Below are 18,650 nucleotides of genomic sequence, written 5' to 3'. Positions count from 1 at the left end.
ACTCTTGGCCAAACTATCTTAATTTCTTCCAAAAAGCTAATTGCTTTGCTTTCTGCCCTCTGGAAGGTAATGGAGGAGAAACGCCATGGCAGAGCTCTGTGATGTCAAACCCTGTAGCATTAGTTTAACATTCACATTGTAGCCAGACAGTGGTTTGTGTTGAGCTGTCAGACAGATTTAGGCTCTTTGTCAAATCTGTCACAGTAGTGTTTGTGGCCCTGAGGGAGTGCTGCACACTGGTCCCCTGTCACAGAGATCTGATCCACCATGTGATGGAATCCCAGTGGGGTGAATATATTGTAATCCCTTGGTAATCCCTGCCAGGCGTCATGGCCTACGGCTTGATTGTAGTGTATAAACTTATCAAGAGATTTGGCTATTGCACGAGGCTCAGTGCGGCCGTGTGGCGCAGTTCCCTCTCTGTTTAACTTCCTGTGTGGGACTGAGCAGCGAGCTCCTCATAGAAAACATAAGCGGAGCAGGCAGGTAGGTGGACAGGCCGGCTGCAGAGGAGCAGACATGTCGTTGGCACGTCTCTGGAATATTTATCGTTGTGTCGTTTTCCCAGTCATGTCACATGCTGAAATCCAAATAAAAGACATCACACATGCGTGCGAAGCTGTACATGCTATGTCCTACATGTGATTCTCCAGGTAGGTGCTGCCTCATAAATCATTTTATAAATTGATTAGTCTCCACCCTGAGAGGGCATCTGCCACATTCCTTTCAATGACACGAGCCATGTTTCAGCTGCGACAGCAGCAGAATAGTTTAGGGTTAATGTCTTTGACGGGGAGCAACGTACGTGGTCAAAATGCTTAAAAGCTCTGACCTTCCATGTGTTTAATCAAGGCAGGGAAACAGCTGAGGCAGATACACGAAGGTCGAATCCTGAGATGGTGGATATAGCATTAAACCAAACACAGAATGAGTCATCGATAAGTTCGTGACAAAGGCTTTGAATTGTCAGCTGTGCATCCTAATACCAAAATAACAACAGAGACCCACTTATCACAGCAGCTTTTAGTTTGTATCTGATCTGATGTTTAGATTCTGGACAGTCTTCTAAGCTTTATGACGCAGCTGAATTGCAGATCGACTCTGTAGATTTACTGGGCACTGACCCCTGAAACTCTAAAATTCAGCTGAATGTGTAAACTGCACCGATACGTAAAGGAAAGAGGCTTTTCATCTGTGCTCATGATAAATCCTCCAAAAACACTCCATTGTATACAAGAGCTGAAGGCTTCAGTTTTGTTGCTGGGGATCAAAAGTCACAGTGGACATCCATTACTAGGTACATCCATTCTGAATTATCACGACTCACAGTCCATTTGGCTCTGAGGCCCGGTTGTAACACATGGTACATACTGTAGTTTGATCCGAGAGCAGGAGACAGGTTGGTGTTTGCGTCATGATGCTGCTACAAACTGGATTCAGCATGAGTCATACTGTACCTGGACACTGAGTGAATGGAATCAGTTATTACCTAAACCTGCTGCCCTTATGTTACATATAGACCTGCTGCTACGACACATTTAACACAAGCTCCTTCAGAACCTCAGTATTCATGTAACATAGCAACTGATGGAGCTTCCTGGAAAATGATGTGTAGATAATTTCAGTATTTAGATCGTTTCAGTGTCATTATCACTCGCTGTAATCACAGGGACGTGAATGTGGAAGTGGCCATTTCCACAGATATTTAACTGCTGGGAGGAGTAAAGATGCATTTTCACCATTTCAGCATCTGGAAAGAATGTGTCCCAAACCACCTGCGCTGCTGGTTTGAGCTGGAATGATACTGAATATTTAGGTTCATTTAGGTTACTTAGGTAGTTTATTTATAGGGACTCTGGCCTGAGGAGAAGTTGTGGGGCTGGCAGGTCCCCAGGCTCAGTCTGCACTGTGTGGAAAGGTTTGAGAGGTTACAGCCTCAATACGTGACTGTTAATTAATAATTGATTAGCTGATGGACAGAAAAAAATAATTGGTGACTATTTTTATAGTTGATTATCGTTTCAGGCATTTTTCAAACCAATGTAGTGAAAAAACATCCTCTGGTTTCAGCTTCTCAGAGGAGAAACTCTGCTGCTTTCCTTTGTTTTCTGTCACAGCAAACTAAATATGTTTGGGTTTGAACAAGACAAGACATTTGAGGACGACACCTTGGACTCTGGGAAACTGTGATGGGTATTTTTTATTTTTTTGCTAATTTTATTGGACATTTCATAGATTAAATATTGAATCAAAAATAATATATGTTTTGATAATAAAAAATAATCAGTAGTTGCAGCCCTAGTTTGAACTGACATCTGTCCCCACAACATTATTAACACAAGCACACGAAGTGTGGAGTCTTATCTGCAAAGTCAGTACAAATACAAGGGAGCATAAGAAAGTGATGAGACTGAGGAAGTTGCTTCAAAATACGTCAGAACGACCACATTTATTGTTCCATTGAAAATAATCTAATGACAGATGAGATTTTATGAGACAGCATTTCAAAAAGCAGCAGTGTCTTTGTATTCTCTATCTTCACTGTTGTTTGACTAACAAACATTTAAGATGTGCTTATCCCCCTCTAGTGGGTGACATATGGTGGAAGCAGTTTCTTTACAGAATTAGCTGCCATTCACTGCCGGGGTTTTTATCGCACCATCACATTATTTCTTTTCCTTGTGGTTTAGACTGTGGCACTACTGACATCTGGACAGTTTGATAAACTGAACAGGCAATAATGCAAATATCCACATCTGCATGTTCAGCCTGTACATATGGTATCTGCTCCTGTAAATTGAATATTGTTGATAAGGTGAATAGAATTTTCTGCTTCCTCCTGCTCAGTATGTATGGCCTCTGCAGACTCAGTGATGAGAATATGAGCACATTTTAATACACACTTGGCACAGAATGTTATATATGTATTATAATCTCATGCATTGGTTTTTCCTCATGCAGTAATGTACCTCTCATTTATTTAGTAGTCCTTTCAAAAAATGCTAACCCTGTTCTTTCTTTTTATTTATATTAGCTTGTTTCCGTATCATGTCTTGCAGTAGCAGCAGCTCAGTTTCCACTCAGTGCACAGTCAAATCTCATTTTGTTGCATCCTAAACTCAAGTTCTCCACCTCTTCATTTTCTGATGGTGACCATATGAGTTTGAAGCCACATAAAAAACTGTGGTGTATCGATGTGTTGCTGCTGAGGTGTCAGGTTCTCCAGCTGATTCCTGATCCAGCTCATTAACGTGAGGCTGCGGCGGTAAATGCATCTGGCTGAGAGGTGAGGTCTCATCGACGCAGTGTTTAATGACTGCTTTTATATTCTGGGCACGGACGCCTCTGCTGCGGCTGTTTAACAATGTGCACCTGTCCCATCTTCTGCTACATGATCAATACGCTCCTCCATGGATCTGCAGCCTCACATGCTGATAAACCTGTGCTCCTCTGTGTCATTATCAGTCAAACTGCTGACCAGTCAAACGCTCCTCAGCAATTTCTACTATCAACACTCAAACAGCCAGACATGAATCTTTGACCTTTACTGACCTCTGAAGTACAAAGATTACACCAAAACCAATGACCTTAACAATGTTCTGTAGCTCATTAGACAAAGAACCAACAGAGACCTCCAGTGAGACTCTGCTGCATCACCATAAAAATGATTCTGTAATAATACTGTGTTCATATGTGCTTTAACATAAACGTGTCCACCGAAGAAAAATGACAACAATCATTTATCTGAATCGGTAAATATCAGATATGTTTATGTTTGACTGACAAAGCAGAGGCTGTGTGAATTATGACTCTTGTCTCGTTATAGCCCCACAAAACTTCACAGGGAGGCAGCTGATGTGGATGGATGGGTCGACAAAGTGTTGCAAGAGGCCTCTGTTCATTTTTTGTTTCCTGCCAACAGGCAACACCATGAACCAACCACAAGGAGATCCCTGAAATGATTTCAGTGTAAGGGATGGTAGACAAAATCCACACTTTGTTTCCTCTAGAAATAAATTTCAGTTGATGCTAATTTGAGGTATGAGTTAGAGAAATGAAAAGTTGCTGGCACAAAGTTTTATCTTCGAGCTTCAACAAACAGTGGTGAATTGCTGAATTTTATTATAAAAAGACAGCAAGTTTGGAAGATAGCCACTCGATAATTTTTTCGTTAGACTGCTGAAGTCTCATATCATCTTGTTTTTATTTTATTTGAGATTTATTTGAACTGGGTGGGAAGTTTTTGCTGAATCTTTTTAGAATACATTAAAATGAGGTATGCAGCATAAACTTGATTAAAACAGAATGCAGTTTAGAAAAGTTTTGAAATCAGAAAATTCAGCAGGTTACTAAGTAACTGTATTAACGTGTCACTAGATGTGTAGTTGTTATTTTGTGCTTTGATGAACTAAATTAATTATATAGTATTTTCATTTCAGTATTCATCTGCTGATTTCCCAGTTTTTTAAACACAGCTTGCTGCAGTTAATCCATCCATCCATTTTTAATACAGCTTATGTTCAGGGTTGTAGGGGGCTGTAACCTATCCCATCATGCACTGGGTGAGTGGAGATGGAGTATTTAATATTTTCCAGCCCCCGATGACAAATGAGGATTTTACAAAACAGCAGAAACACCTTTCAATACAAAAACTCCAAAAACAACAGCCTGAAAATCCCATAGAGATGATGACAGTCTGCATAAATGTAGGATGTATTGCATGAGTATTAAAGTCAGATGGAGACACAATGTAAGTGCTTTCTGAGCTTGTGTGATACAGTTTATTAATTAGACTCCTCTTGAACCACAACTTACACTTTGACCTCGACTATTACAAGACTCAGGATTCATTTACCACCACATCATTACAACGGTCATGTCTGGTTTTGCCATCACCTGTGTGAATATGTTAAACTAAGCTCTGATTAAAAACTACAGCCATGCTAATCTCTTTAAATCCACAGCCATTAAACTAGTCTGTAGATTAATCAGCATCATGAGTATGGTGAGAGCAAATAGAGGTGACGAGCAAAAAAAAAAAAAAAAAAAAAAAAATTGGCATCCAGAAATACCCACAGTCTGACATAGTTGGTGTGTGTCCACTGATCTGATTCAGTGTCATATCAGAGGTGTTCAGTTTCCCTGTGAGCTGTAGCACAGCCACTGTTTCTGTGATCCATCTTAAGTATCTGGTGACCCATCTCCGATAAACAGAACAATATCAAGAACCAAAATCATGGATGTATCTGCAGCCCAGCATCTGTCTGTGACCCTGCCCGCTCAGGCAGATCGTCGTCATGAATATGTCCACGTCTCCTGCTATCCATCTTATCCCTGTTTGGTCTCTGTTGCAGAAGACACAAGAGGAATTGAAACTAGGCCAAATGTAGACCTCAGTCGTTTGGCTGTTCTTAGCCGGTCCTCTAAAACAGCTTCTAACATTAGTTATAGGCCACTACAGAGCCTCAGCCAAGCGGCAAACATCCTGTTAGCTTTGTAACATTTGTATTCAAAAGCATTAAGACAAAACTTTATATTCATGAGACTGAGTCTGGCACAGCTCCACATGGCCTGGTGCTGAGTAATGGAAATGGAGTTAATAAATAGGCCTAGGCCTAGTTTTTCAATCGCAGTATTCCAAATAACAAACATTAGAGTGAACTGCTCCACAAGTCCAAGAAAAAAAGCCTCGGTTTTAATTTCCAATAACAATCACAGTGCTATGGATTTTAGCTATTCCTGTGATGTTTGTGGCAGTAAGTTTGGCAGCGATAGTCGATCAGTTCAGGATCAGTTTCAACAGCTTAGCACTTAAAATACCAGAGTGAAAATCCAGGTGATTGCTGTGGGGTTCTTTTGAAATTTGGTCCCAAGAGTGGAATCCTAATGATTCTGGTTCCCTGTATCCTTTACACAGGCTCATGCTGCATACCTCTCAAAATGATGCCTAAATGTCCATCAGATCCAGATAAACGTAAAGCTAATAACAAGTGAAACTGCTAAACATTCACCTCAAAGAACAGCTGAGCCTGGGAACAGTCTGTCAGTGTGGAGCTGAGCTGGACAAACTGAACCTGACATGTTCTAAAATGGCCACCGTTCAGAGGATGTGTTATAATTGACTCTTTATTTGTCAGACTGTAGAAAGTGCAGGAAGGGATGGGAAGACAGGACTGTATTTGATGCTGGACTTTAACATATGATTTCTCAGTCCATTAGACAACTCCATGCTTCACAATTTTAGTATCCCTGCAAGTGCCAGTCCATGAAATTTATGTGCTTGAACCTTTTAAATAAAAGCGACATACAGTTGCATGTTGGCAGTTCATTCAGAACCTCTGATGCTGTGACATTTAGGAAACAAATACTGAAGCCAAAGCTGAATTTAGCAGCCCTCTGTGGGGACAGCTGAGTGCACAAGCAACTCTTGCAGTCACGCCATTAAGGTTGCAAATATCTAATCAAACATTAATGCTCTCCTCCGTGTTTGCTCACAACCCCAGAACCTCACAATTCGTGTTTAATTCCAGTCGCAGTCTGAAAAACAGAAGTTTCACTTCACTCCCATTGTGGTGCAATTAATGCCTCTTTTTTTTTTCAGGATTATCCTTTAACGGAGTGAGTTAGTTTAGGGTGACTGATGGTGGTGGGATCCATCAATTTTGTCTTATCCAATCAGCTTTTCAGGTTTGATTTATTGTTGTAGGAAAATATAATACTTCTCATACAGGAAATTAAAAAAACGCCTAAGTTAGATCCCCTGGGGATCACACTGGACGTATTCTGCTGCAGATTTATGCTCAACACTAAGGTCACGGCAGAAAATAGTGAGGCTGTTATGTGTCAAGGTGGGAAGTAAGGGTGAGGTCCAACACATTGACACATCATCTGTAACTCATGTTTCAGCTCATTTGGACAAAACACCTTTGATTGTTCTGATTTCTGAAGGTCAGTTTTCAGGATTTCTGATTCCTGCAGCGACCGACTCTGGAGCAGTTAAACCTGTCTGTTGATTTACTGCTCTGTTCTTTATGGTACAATTTTCTGTATCATGGCCATGTGATTAATGGCACCCTCACGCTGTCATATGAAAAAGTATAAGACCAAGCTTTTCCCACAGAGGTGTGCCTAACGTGGAACCACCAGTGGCGGACTTTGCAGTTCAAACCACCAGGGATTTATTTGTTTCTACTGACCCCTGAAGACAGACGTACATCAAGCGTTCACTCAGTTTCTGTCGCAGACCCCCTGACTTTGTTTCTGCCAATAGCACTGAAGACATTTAAGACATGGACGCTTCTACATTAACTACAAACGACAAGTGATTGATCTGCCGTGGGATGAAAACCTGTGTGTGTGAAATCCCTATAAATCTGATGTGATCTTTACTGCTCTGTCTGTATAAGAGCCGGGGGGGTATAAGTGATGGGGGGTCCTTAAATGTCTTGTAAATTTTCACACACTGCAATCGGAATCAGTGGAAGGGTATTCAGGCTTTAGCTGGTGTCTCTGTGCATTAAAGGATTTAAATATTCAGGAGGGAAGTGGAGCTGAACCGAGCAGTTGGATTTTCTGACTCTATAGTATCAGAGGGGCCGTGATCAGCAAGTTTTAAATGCCACAGCAGATGGAGAGCCATGTAGTTGTGCTTTATTACAGTTCTGTCTTTGAAATCCCATCTAGCGCTGGAGCTCCCTCTCCAGCATATATGATATAACCTTGATCACGTCACTCAGCTCCAGTCTTTTGTGTTGCTTCACATTAAAACCGTTGAGTGAAGTCTCGGTGGTTTGATAATGCAGTGAATGGATCAGCGCGGTTCAAACAAGATCATCATTTACACCAAAATGCCATAAAGGATTTTTTTTCCTCCAAGGACGCAGGTCCGTGCGCTGGCTTGTCATTGGACAGATGTTTGATATATATCTCTCCTCTGTGCTTTATCACATTTATTGCGAGTGTGACGCTCCATCTGACGGCTTTCACTTTATCAGCGCGCCGTGTAGCGAGATTGAACAGATTGTACGTGCAAGTGTTTGAGGGTAATAATCTTTGTGAGGCTGCAGATTACAATGGTGTTGTGAATGTAATCCATTTTGCCATAACACATGGGTGGATGTTTACCTGAGGCTTAAAGGCCTTGACACGGTGCTCTGATATTAATATTCCTACTTTGACCCTGCTGCCTGACCTGGCTCTAAACCCGCAGTGACGGGCGACATGGAGGGCGGCGGAGGAGCCCTCCATCAGTCTTTGGTGGGCCCCTATGCTCAGCCTTGTGTGTGTGTGTGTCTGTATTTGGAGCAGGGATCAATGTAAGACTCTGGTTAAGCTGAAACTGTGGCTGCCCGAGCAGAACCAGACCCCTCCCTCTCCACCGCCTCCACCCCTGCCACCGGTCCAGCTGTCATCAGTTGGCTCAATGGCTGGCCACACATACAGCTGACCTATGACACACACACACACACACATGTATACATGCTCTAATCCACATATGAGCATACCACTTTGTTTGTAATCTACCCTGTGTGTACGCTTTAAATTTCACCAACAATGTTTTCTCCCTCTTTTTTGCTCGTGTGTTTGAAGCATGTGTGTAAAATAAACTCAACTAAAATGAGTTTAAAGGGCCAGTTCCCCTAAATTGCATCCAGCATATTTTCTCAGCTGCTCTCAGTGATGTCTAGCAGTGCAGATAATAATTTTTATGTGCTGAAGTTTTTAAATTCTAACATTTTTTTGGTTTGAAAAACAGCCACATGTGCTTACAGAAACAATGTCCTGTGGATCAGGATAATCCACAGAACCTGTCAACTGTTTTCATTCCACGTGACGTCGTTAAAATGATGAAGTAACACACTATAATAGCATATTATGAGGGAGGATTTTCCAACTCGTGTTTGTGATTTGTTGTGAAGTAAAAAATTGAAATCCAGTGTTTAAAAAACCAAAACCAACAAAAACAGCCCCACAGCTCGTGTTAGGAGGTAATCCAATCTGAAAGCCTTTATGTCTAACAACAATCCACCATCCAAACTACAGTGAATACAATGTTTTAACAAACAAGGATTTCATCTCTAACCAGGGTGAAATTAAAAGGAAAAGTCAACATAATGTTTCATTGCTCCTTGGCATTGATTCTCCCAGTCTCTGGACTCTGCTGGTCCACAATCTCCCTCTGGTGTTGATCCACATCATTTTCACACTGATCTAACCGCTTAGTGACCCAGCATTGTCATCTTCCAACTTTTCCCTTTAATTTGTCGCCCGTCTCCATCACTGACCTATGAAGTTGTTATGGCAGTTGCCCACTGTCACACCCAGCAGACACACACAGTTGTTTTTGTGTCCAAATGTTCCACTGTGTTCTCCAGCTAGTCTCTAACTCTGTCCGCCTGCCATTCAGCTCCGGCCAAAACACCAAAACCCAGAGACAATGAGCTGAAACTGTCTGCAGCGCTCTGTAGAACATTATGGTAATACTTCTATCTGAGTGACCCATTTTCACTACAGGGTCATTTTAGTATTGATTAATGTAATGTAATGCTCTGAGCTGAAAGAAATATCTGTATGGAGGAAATTTAGAGTAAGAATGAACAGAAAAAGAGAAGGAGAAACTATTTTAATCCACATTTTTGTAAAGTGGAATGCTGTTGTTATCAGCTGGTTGACTGGTGCTGTGGTTTGTCAGATATTGTAAAAACTGAGTGACAGACAGACCCGGTTCTTCTAATCACAGCTAAAACATGTAAAACCATTCTATGGAAAGCAATCGGAGCATGTCATAAACAACTCTGGCTTTTATAGTTTTCTCCGGAGATGATGTATTGATTTCTCTCTGCAATAAACAGACTCCAGGAAAATAAAAACAACTCTTCATCCTTTGCAAAGTGCATTTATGCAACTTTCTAGAGCCAGTCTAGTGCTGAACGTTGTGCCTTCTTTAGAGCATCTCCCCTAGATCTGTTGAGCAGTTTGGCTGCATTTGTTAGGTGACAACAGAGAGTGACAAGAGGGATGGGAGAGGGAGGGAGGAGGCATGTGACAAAGAAAGCCAGAATAAATCTTAACTACGTCACGATCACGAGCTGCCTCTGCCAACTGAGCCACCAGGACGCCCTGTGTCACTTGTTGTTAGACTGTAGTGCAGAGTATTCAACCTAATTTCTTGAGATTCATCACGCAAAGTCAAACTGCTCTTTCTGTTTGGACGCCGAGAGCTGTCTCACCGGCCTCGCTTTGCAGGCTTCGGTTCTAAGGTTATCATTGTCATCATCCTTCATGGAGGCGCTCCCCACCGTGTCACTGCTCAGGGCTAATTGTGAAAAATTAAGCGGCACACATGCAGCTGTGAATAGAAAGCGATTAGGCTAATCAATTTCCTGTATTACAAATTGCATATGCACCCGCCTGCGCCACACATGCACAAACACTCAGGTTGGTGTCAGTATCCACAAGAGGCAGGAGAATGACAAGGAAAGAGAGGAGATGCCTGCCCCCCCCCCCCCCAGCCTACGGTGTGTCAGTTTTCCTTCTCAACAGGGACAAGACGTTAGACGAGGTGCAAGCGGCGCTGCGCCATGAATATAAATGGCCCTGTAGTCTCTGTTGTGCCCGTGAGCCCAGCCATAAACTTAGAGAGGGAGAGCAACGCAGCCTGCCAGACTTCTTCTTCCCCCGAGTTAAAGATCTCATCAGATAGCCTGCATAGCGTGAGAGCACCCTGAGGACTTCTGCTCCTGCAGTATCGCAACACGGATCTGTGCTCGAACATGTAAAAGTGGCCTGTCAGAGCTCTATAAATTTGGCGGGAAAAGGATCACGTGGTGATGCAGCAGTGCCTGATTCTGGGTGAAATTTACTACTCCTCCTCTCTCCTGACCTTGGATAGATTGCTCTGATATCCTGAAAGCTCCGTCCCTCCTCTGCAGTAAATGTTTTACTGCCTCTGATGCCTGTGACTGGCTGTCAATCACCACTATATCCATTTGAAACAGTTGTCTGTGCAGGCATGCCCACTTAGCTTTGTTTTTTAAAAAATCTTTTTGGCCAGTTCCCCTCGTTTCCCTCCCTCTGTCTTTCCTGTGTCAGCCTCCTCCTCTGTCTGCAGAGAGAGTGAAGATGGCGTGAGCTCTGGTGTCTTTAACATTTGATTAAGCAGATCGGCTCTAAGTGTTTGTGGAAGAGCTGGACAGCTGACAAAGCAGCCGCTAACCCTGAGATACAAACCCAGAGGTCGTTTCAGTCTGCCTGCAGGCTGCGAGCACACGCCAACACACTACAGCCTCACGTGCAAACAATGAGTTAGAAATCCTAAAAAAAGAGACCATTTTAAATGTTACTTAAAGAACTTAACCTTCAAGATCACTAATCAGTCAAGTAGAGTTTCTGCTGCGTAATCACCTAATTATTTAAATCATTCTCCTCCTCTGTTTCCTTTCAAACCCAATGTATAAATTGCATCACTTTCTTTCTTAGGATAATGTGTAATTGGTGGGACAGAGTTCATGTTCATGTTTGACTACAGTAATACATCAGATTGATTAAGTATTTAGAGAGGGAGAGGAGGTTTTCACAGTGTTTATGTGACACACTGACTTTTAATTACACGACTAAAGGCGTGGCTAAGTGAGTGCAAACTCTGCATCCACTGTATGTGTGTGTGTGTGTATATGTATATGTTGACTACCAAAGCCACTCGTTGGCGCTGTGGGTAGTTGTTGATTAGTCCTGGATAATCAGGTTTTAGCCAGCATCATATAGTTTCTGCTTCATTAATTCAGCTTTTATTGTGAAACAGCAGCAGCAGGTGTGGACAAACCCACTGATGCTTGGTCACATACTCTGCAGTCTGTCTTCAAACGAGATAAAATGCTTTCCTCAGCACTTGTTGAAACATTTCATCGATTAAAAACGATGACATCTCTGACAAAACATGATGCAGATCAGCAAGCAACAATAAAACACCTCTGCTCACACCTGTAGGTAATCTGTTTGTTTGACTTGGGAGCAAAAAGAAGAGAAAGATAAAGACAAACAAACAGATGAAGACAAACACATGGGTGAAGTGGTTGAATGTAGTGATCAGAGCTGCTCACAGCAGCACAGCGAGTCTGAGAAGTATCCACTAACAAGACTAGTAATCCTATATGACAAACTGTAACTGATACACGTATTAAACGAGTCGGACGAAACTGCTGCTCAACACTTTTAATGGATTAGTGGATTACTAAACCTTGTGACGAGTACACATGTGAAACTGCCAGAGTGTGTTCGTGAGGACCTCAGCCTTCACAGTAACGCCGTGTTTTGACCTGTCCTCACCTCTTCAGTCACTGTATTATATCAGCGAGTGTCCTCACACATATAGAAGTACACATGTGTGTGTGTGTGTGTGTGTGTGTGTGAGATGGCGTGGATTAGTCAAGCATCTGTTTAAAAAACAAAATAAATCTGCTTAATGACTGAATGTATCAGTTATTGATCAGGCTCCTCCTCAGCCTGAGGAGCATTCCTCCATCATGCTTGTTGATGTGTTACGTGTTGTGATGATCAGTGTGTGTGTGTGTTGGTGTGTGTGTGGTGGGCTGAGGATCCTGGCGTTGGTTCCTCCTGTCACATGTCGCCTTCCCTCACTCGTGCACGTGCATGCACATATGGACGTTCATATTGCACTCACATATGTACCGGTACATCCAATTACTGAAACTAGGATATGGTTGGTATAACATAATGAACAGCCATTTTTCACCTGCCTAACCGGTGCCACACCGTTCACACGTCTCATCCCACACTCCCATTCATTCTCAGGTGGAGCCAGTGGAGGAGAAGCATATTTCATCAGCAGAGTTGTGGTACGGATGATATTGCAAAAATTACAACCAGTAAGAGATATTTAATGAACACTGACCGCTGATGTCTGAAACCAGTGAAATAATTATTACTGAGAACAAAGTTTTCTGCCTGATACCACAAGAGCAGTGATTCCCATCTGTGGTTTTGTGAGATGAAGAAGAAGAAAATTCTCTTTTCGCCCAAATTCTCTCAAATCTTTGGAGTTTCATCTCTTCAGGCTTATAAAAGTATTCAAAGGAAAAATCTGAGAAGGGAACAACCCTCTCTGACAAGGGGTAATAAGACAGAAAGGTTGGGAACCACTGGGCTAGAGCACTGGTTCCCAGCCATTTCAGTTCATGACCAGTGGTGGAGACCCTCTCTGAGGGGTCATAGAAGATCCCAGGAGTCCTGAGATGATTGACGGAAAGAGATAAGGTAGAAGAGACGAAACAAAATGTTTTTCAGCATTTTGATCCAGTTTTTGACTTTTTCTTGTGAATCACCAAATAACTTTACCTCTTGAGGTTTCTAAAAAATATCTAAATATATCAATCCACAAAGTAAAATTTAACTTTAAGCTAAAAGTTCACAGCTGGCAAAAACATCCAGTATTTCAAAACACCAGCATTATATGAAGCAAACAGGTTTTGTTTTTCTTTCTTCCTATCTTGTCAATCATCCACAGGAAGGTCCCAACACCTAGGTTGGGAACCCAGGACCTGGGGTCCTGCCCCAGTCTTTAGGCAATGTGGGTGAACTGACCCTTTAAAATGAAGCAGGAACATCAGCAGCATTAAATATATTCAGTTGATAATTTAGTTTATTTATGTGCATATAAAATAAATGTTTTCTCTATAGGCTGCATGTAGATACCTTGAGATGAGATGAAATATGTTTATTTTATAATTTGGGCGAGCTGCTTCTTTAATAAGTAATTGAATCAAATATTGGACGATGGCCAAAGAGATAAGAAACAGACTGGTATCTGATCTCCAGGACGTCCCGGTGGATTCCTCGTCTCACTGCATCACTGTCACCTCTCATTTGAACCCATCAGATGTACGGACCTATACCTTCCTCTGACGTCTGACCTCTCTGTCATTAAAACCATTTCTACACTCAGTTTTCTGTCCATACATAAATGAATTCAGTGCGACAGGCTTTTACCGTCCATGACAGAAGAATCTAACTGGTTCTCTGAGATAAAGGGACAATTATTCCGTCAGTTCTGGACAGTCTGAGCAGTGGTTGTGGATGAATTCCTCCCTGTGTGTTTAGCTCCTGCTGCAGACGGCTTTCTTGACTTTGTGATGAGGAACATTGCTGATAAGCAGCTGCCTCTACACCTTATTACATTTTGTAGCTGGTGATTTAGTTGATCTTGTGGCAGTATGTATGTGAAATACGTCTTTGTCCTTGTTCTGCACTGCTATCCTTGCTTTCTGTTGTCTTCTTATTTATTGTCCTGTGTGTGATTGTTTCTCAGGGTTAATTTAAAGGTCCTCCACCTTTAGGAGGCCATCAATATGAGCATTTTATCACTTAAAGCCTCCTGCAGTCTCAGACTGAATCGCGCCTCCAATTTACCAATTCAGGTCTCATTCTCATGCTTCAAAAAAAAAACCTGTTCTGTATTCATGGAGCCAAAGTGCCAGAACGGATCCTTCAGTAATTACAGGAACCTCTCATTCTCTCCCATCCTTAAAAGTCACTCTTCAGTGGCAGTTCAATTTCCCCCCCCGCGGCAGCGGCTGTATCCCGGGTCTGGCGGGCAGGTATCAAAGCCCCTCTCAGCTGCTCTAACTGTTTACAATGACGCATCGATCCGCTCTGCTTAATCCCGCCGGCAGCCCGGTGAGTTAAAGCAACAGTTACAGCCATCACGCACACCTACAACAGGCACAAAAGCCAAACACAGCACGCTGTCTGATCCCCCCTCCGACAAGGATCCCATCGAGTCCTGCTTTTGATCTGATCCTCTGCGCTCTGATAATTCCTCTACTGACAGTCACAACAGAGGAGGAGGAGGAGGGGGGAGGAGGAAGAGGTGGGAGACGCTACTTTAAAAAAAAAAAACAAACTACAACACACCTCCAAACCAAGTATAAAGAAGCAGAGAACATTTCCACAGTTGGTCACACTCAGTTCTCAAAGTGAAAAAGGACATTTTAGAGCAAATTCTAGCTTCAGCATAAGCAGACAGTTGAATGATGTGATAAATGAGGTGATGACACATGTAAGTGCAGCAGTAAGTGGCAAACGAAGGTGATCCGTTACCTGTGTTGGCAATCCACATCCAGCCCCGGCTCGTCACCACTCATCCCGTGTCTACAGCTTCAGCTGTCCTGTTCCTGTTTTTCTTTTTTTTCCTCCTCTCCTCTCCTTTCTCTTCCTTCTCTCTCTCCCCTTTGGCCCTCTTCTTCTCTTCCTCTCCCTCCTTCGTCCTCTCCCTCCTCCCTTCCTCTTCCTCTCCCCACACTTGTTTGAGTCTATTTCAGTAGCAGCAACAGAGGAGCCCGCTGCGACGGTGGCATGGTTTCCAGCACTTTGGCAGAAGGTCACATTATCACTCGCTGGTAAAAAAGGAGGGAGGGAAGAAGAGGAGCAGGAGGAGGAGGAGGAGGAGGAGGAGGAGGAGGATGGATGGAGTGATGGAGGGAGATCGAAGTGAGCAGGTGCCGGAGGAGAAGGAAAAGGAGAAACAAAACAAATTAACAAATCACGGCTGTCGCACAGTTGCACTTGTGCTCTCGGCTAAATGTTCCAGGTTAGAATTAAAGTTGAGACAGCTACCTCAGAGCAGGGTTTTCAGGTAAGATGTCCCAGAGTGCTTTGAGCGGAAACCTGTCAGCGTGCATATTTGTGTGCAAAGCAGTTGCCTTTTTAAGGTGTTCAGCAGCTGCTCACCTCTGGGGAAAAGATAATTCCTCTCTTGGCTGGAGAATGAGATTTCAGAGAAGCTGCCAGAAACTTACACCATGTTATATATCAGAGCAAAACAAATCCTTCAGTCTTGTCCTCTGTCACTGCCCAGTTTATAAAGACACTGATCTACTCCATCTTTGCCTGAGACACCTGTCCACGCTGTGAGTCCCATCTATCACAGATTCTGCAGGGTGACCCTGGTCTTCATTTCCCAGCCTCCCTTCTTCTTCCTCCTCTGGTGTGAGCAGCACTCTTGTGGCCGCTCCATCAAAATAAGACTCGAAGAAATGATCCAGCTGCCCGGGACGAGGCTGTCAGCGGCCTGCGACAGATGGTCAGATCAGAGGGACAGATGTGAGTCAGCCGCTGGAGTTTGGAAATATTCTTCTTTTTTTTTTGCTGGGATCTGCCCCCTCGCCCCCCAGAAAACACACCCTGTTTGCTTCTTCTAGTCTTCAGTGAACTGGACTTGTCCCATTAGTCTTTTTTGTTTCTTCTCATACCTGTGCCCCTCCTTCCTCCATCAGCAGAGCTTTCACTCTGACTGCACTGGCCGGCTGTAATCCTGACTCCTACACTCCGTGTCACAGGAAGGGCTTGTGAGCTCTAATCATTATGTAGTAAGGATTTATCCTCTCATTCTCCCTCCCTCCCTCTCGGTTTCCCTTCCTCCACCCCTCCCGTTTATTTCCCTCCCTCTGCTGTTGGAGCACCGGCCGCCCTACAACTCTCAACATACTACAGCCTGCTTTTCAGCCATCACAGTATAATGCATCATCTCTCCTCACTCTTCCCTGAGACTCCTTCATTTGTCAACTCATTGTTTTTTATTTTTTGGCTCCTGTTACGCTCCGTGTCTTGTCTGTCTTGCTGCAGCTCACATCAACAGGTTTGTCCTTGAAATGTTCTCTGGGACAGACAGAGACAGTGCTCAGCTTTTTCTTTGTTTTTTCTGGGCTGTATGTGTCTGAGTATATGTGTATGCATTCACAGTATTTATATACCATATGTTATACTGTGTATTTTACCATATGCAAGCATACATTAGAATCTGCGTGACTGGCTGATTTTAGCTTGTCAGAGATATATTAGTATCAGTGCACGTCTGCTGATAATTAACAAGACGTTTCAGCAGAGAAATGCCAAATATTTTGAATTTAGTCATGAATAATTTAGAGACAGTGTTGCCATAACACAGTTTGTCCACCAGAGAGCACTGACAAGTTTGTCCTGCTCAGTACATACACTACATGGCCAAGAGTATGTGGACAATCGGATATGTCGTTGGGCTTTAATCAGCATCTATAACAGCATCCAGTCTTGTGGGAGCTGCAGGGATCTGTGAGGTCCAACATTGATGTTGGGTGATGTGGTCTGGCCCAATTCATCCCAAAGGTGGATGATGGATGTTGAGTTCAGTGCTCTGTACAGGCCAGAAAAACACTTCTTTATGGACCTGGTTCTGAGCACAGGTTTATAATAATCTTGAAACAGGAAAAGGAAAGTGTTGCCACAAAGCTGGAAGCACAACATTCGTCTAAAATATCTGTTTGCTGTAGCATTAACATTTCCCTTTGCTTGAAATACAGGGCTCAGCCTAAACCGGGACGAATAGACCCAAAGCACAAGTAATGTCTTGTCTGCCAGGTGTCCAATACACATGTCAAATATTAGTTAGTTTTATTGTTAGGGGATTTTTTAAAACTCTCAAATATCGACATTGACCTCAAAAGTCCAGGATCTTTCTGGCTTTGATGCACAGTATCTGTTTCTCTATTTTCATCACTCCTCATTTCTTTTCTGCTGTAACTTTGGGCCTTTTGTCTAAAACCACATCAGGAGGAAACTGACTTTTGATTTTTCCATTTATACTTGAGTGCAGGCAAACTGCAACCCCAGGTTATTATTAGCTCTCTTTGTTTTCTGTCTAACGCTCTTTAAAATTGACCGATACTCCTTTTCTCGTCTTCTTTCTGGGGCGTAATGATTCTTTTGGTTTCATCAATAAGCTGCTTGGCTTCATAACTGCAGGACCTGAGCCAAATACCTGAAACTGGTGGACTTCCAGCTGTAGTTGTCAGTGAGGAGAAGTTTGAGAAAACTGATCGCTGCAGAGATCTACTGCCAATTAGAATACTTTGTCTCTGTGGGTACAGGAGAATATTTAGGACACATCACTCACTGGAAAGTGACTGAACAGAGCTCACCCTCTTATTTTTATATTAGCAAAACCCACTTCAGACTTGCAGCACTTTTATTGACTACTGTACACGAGATAAGACCAAAGCCCTGAGCATTTGTGTGGTAATATTATGAAGATTTATTGTAGATGAGATAGATGAAAGTGATCCTCCAGCCGCAGGGCTGAGTTTTAACACTCTAAAGCACATGGAGCAAGTGCATTTAGGGTGTGAATCTACTTTAACAGCAGAAAATAAGGTCTCAGCTCCAGGCGCATGGTTCAGAAGGGCTGAGCTTAGTGTCTTCATTAATCGTGGGTGTGTTTTGGGCATAATATGCAGTAACCAATCAGAGAGTCATCTCCTATTCCTTTTAAAAGCCAGGTGTGCTTGCACTTTGGTAGTTTGCTGTTATAATGACAGAGTTGCCAGGTTCTTCTACCAGCTGATCTCTCCTTTCCACTGACCTCAGACCAGGTTTTTGTTGATCAATTGCTTTCAGCTGCTTGAAGATAGTAATGCACCAACAATGCCAATGGCTCAGATGGGCTCAGGTGCATTTGCAATTTAAACAATGAAAGGAAAAATGACAGCTGCATCTGTATGAAACTAAGAGTTTGCCCTGGGTTTAAGATAAGACCCTTAAAGTTATTGTCTTCATTGACTCTCTTCAAGATTCTTGCACAGCTAGATTGTAGTAAATTATTA

At 42.8% G+C, this 18,650-nt stretch overlaps 1 protein-coding gene across 1 annotated transcript in view; it reads right to left on the bottom strand.

Moving 5' to 3' along the window:
- LOC108888584 (glutamate receptor ionotropic, NMDA 2C-like) overlaps positions 1–16,356 on the bottom strand; it is a 52,804-nt gene extending 36,448 nt beyond the window's left edge. The window contains 1 exon segment of the mRNA XM_051074165.1: positions 15,115–16,356. The gene's annotated coding sequence lies outside the window, so the exon portion shown is untranslated.
- Positions 16,357–18,650: the final 2,294 nt, after the last annotated feature.

This window comes from Lates calcarifer, linkage group LG11 (assembly GCF_001640805.2).
Source record: "Lates calcarifer isolate ASB-BC8 linkage group LG11, TLL_Latcal_v3, whole genome shotgun sequence".
Taxonomy (NCBI): domain Eukaryota; kingdom Metazoa; phylum Chordata; class Actinopteri; family Centropomidae; genus Lates; species Lates calcarifer.
Note: the sequence above shows the minus strand (reverse complement) of the source record. Positions and strands in the feature narration are given on the sequence as shown.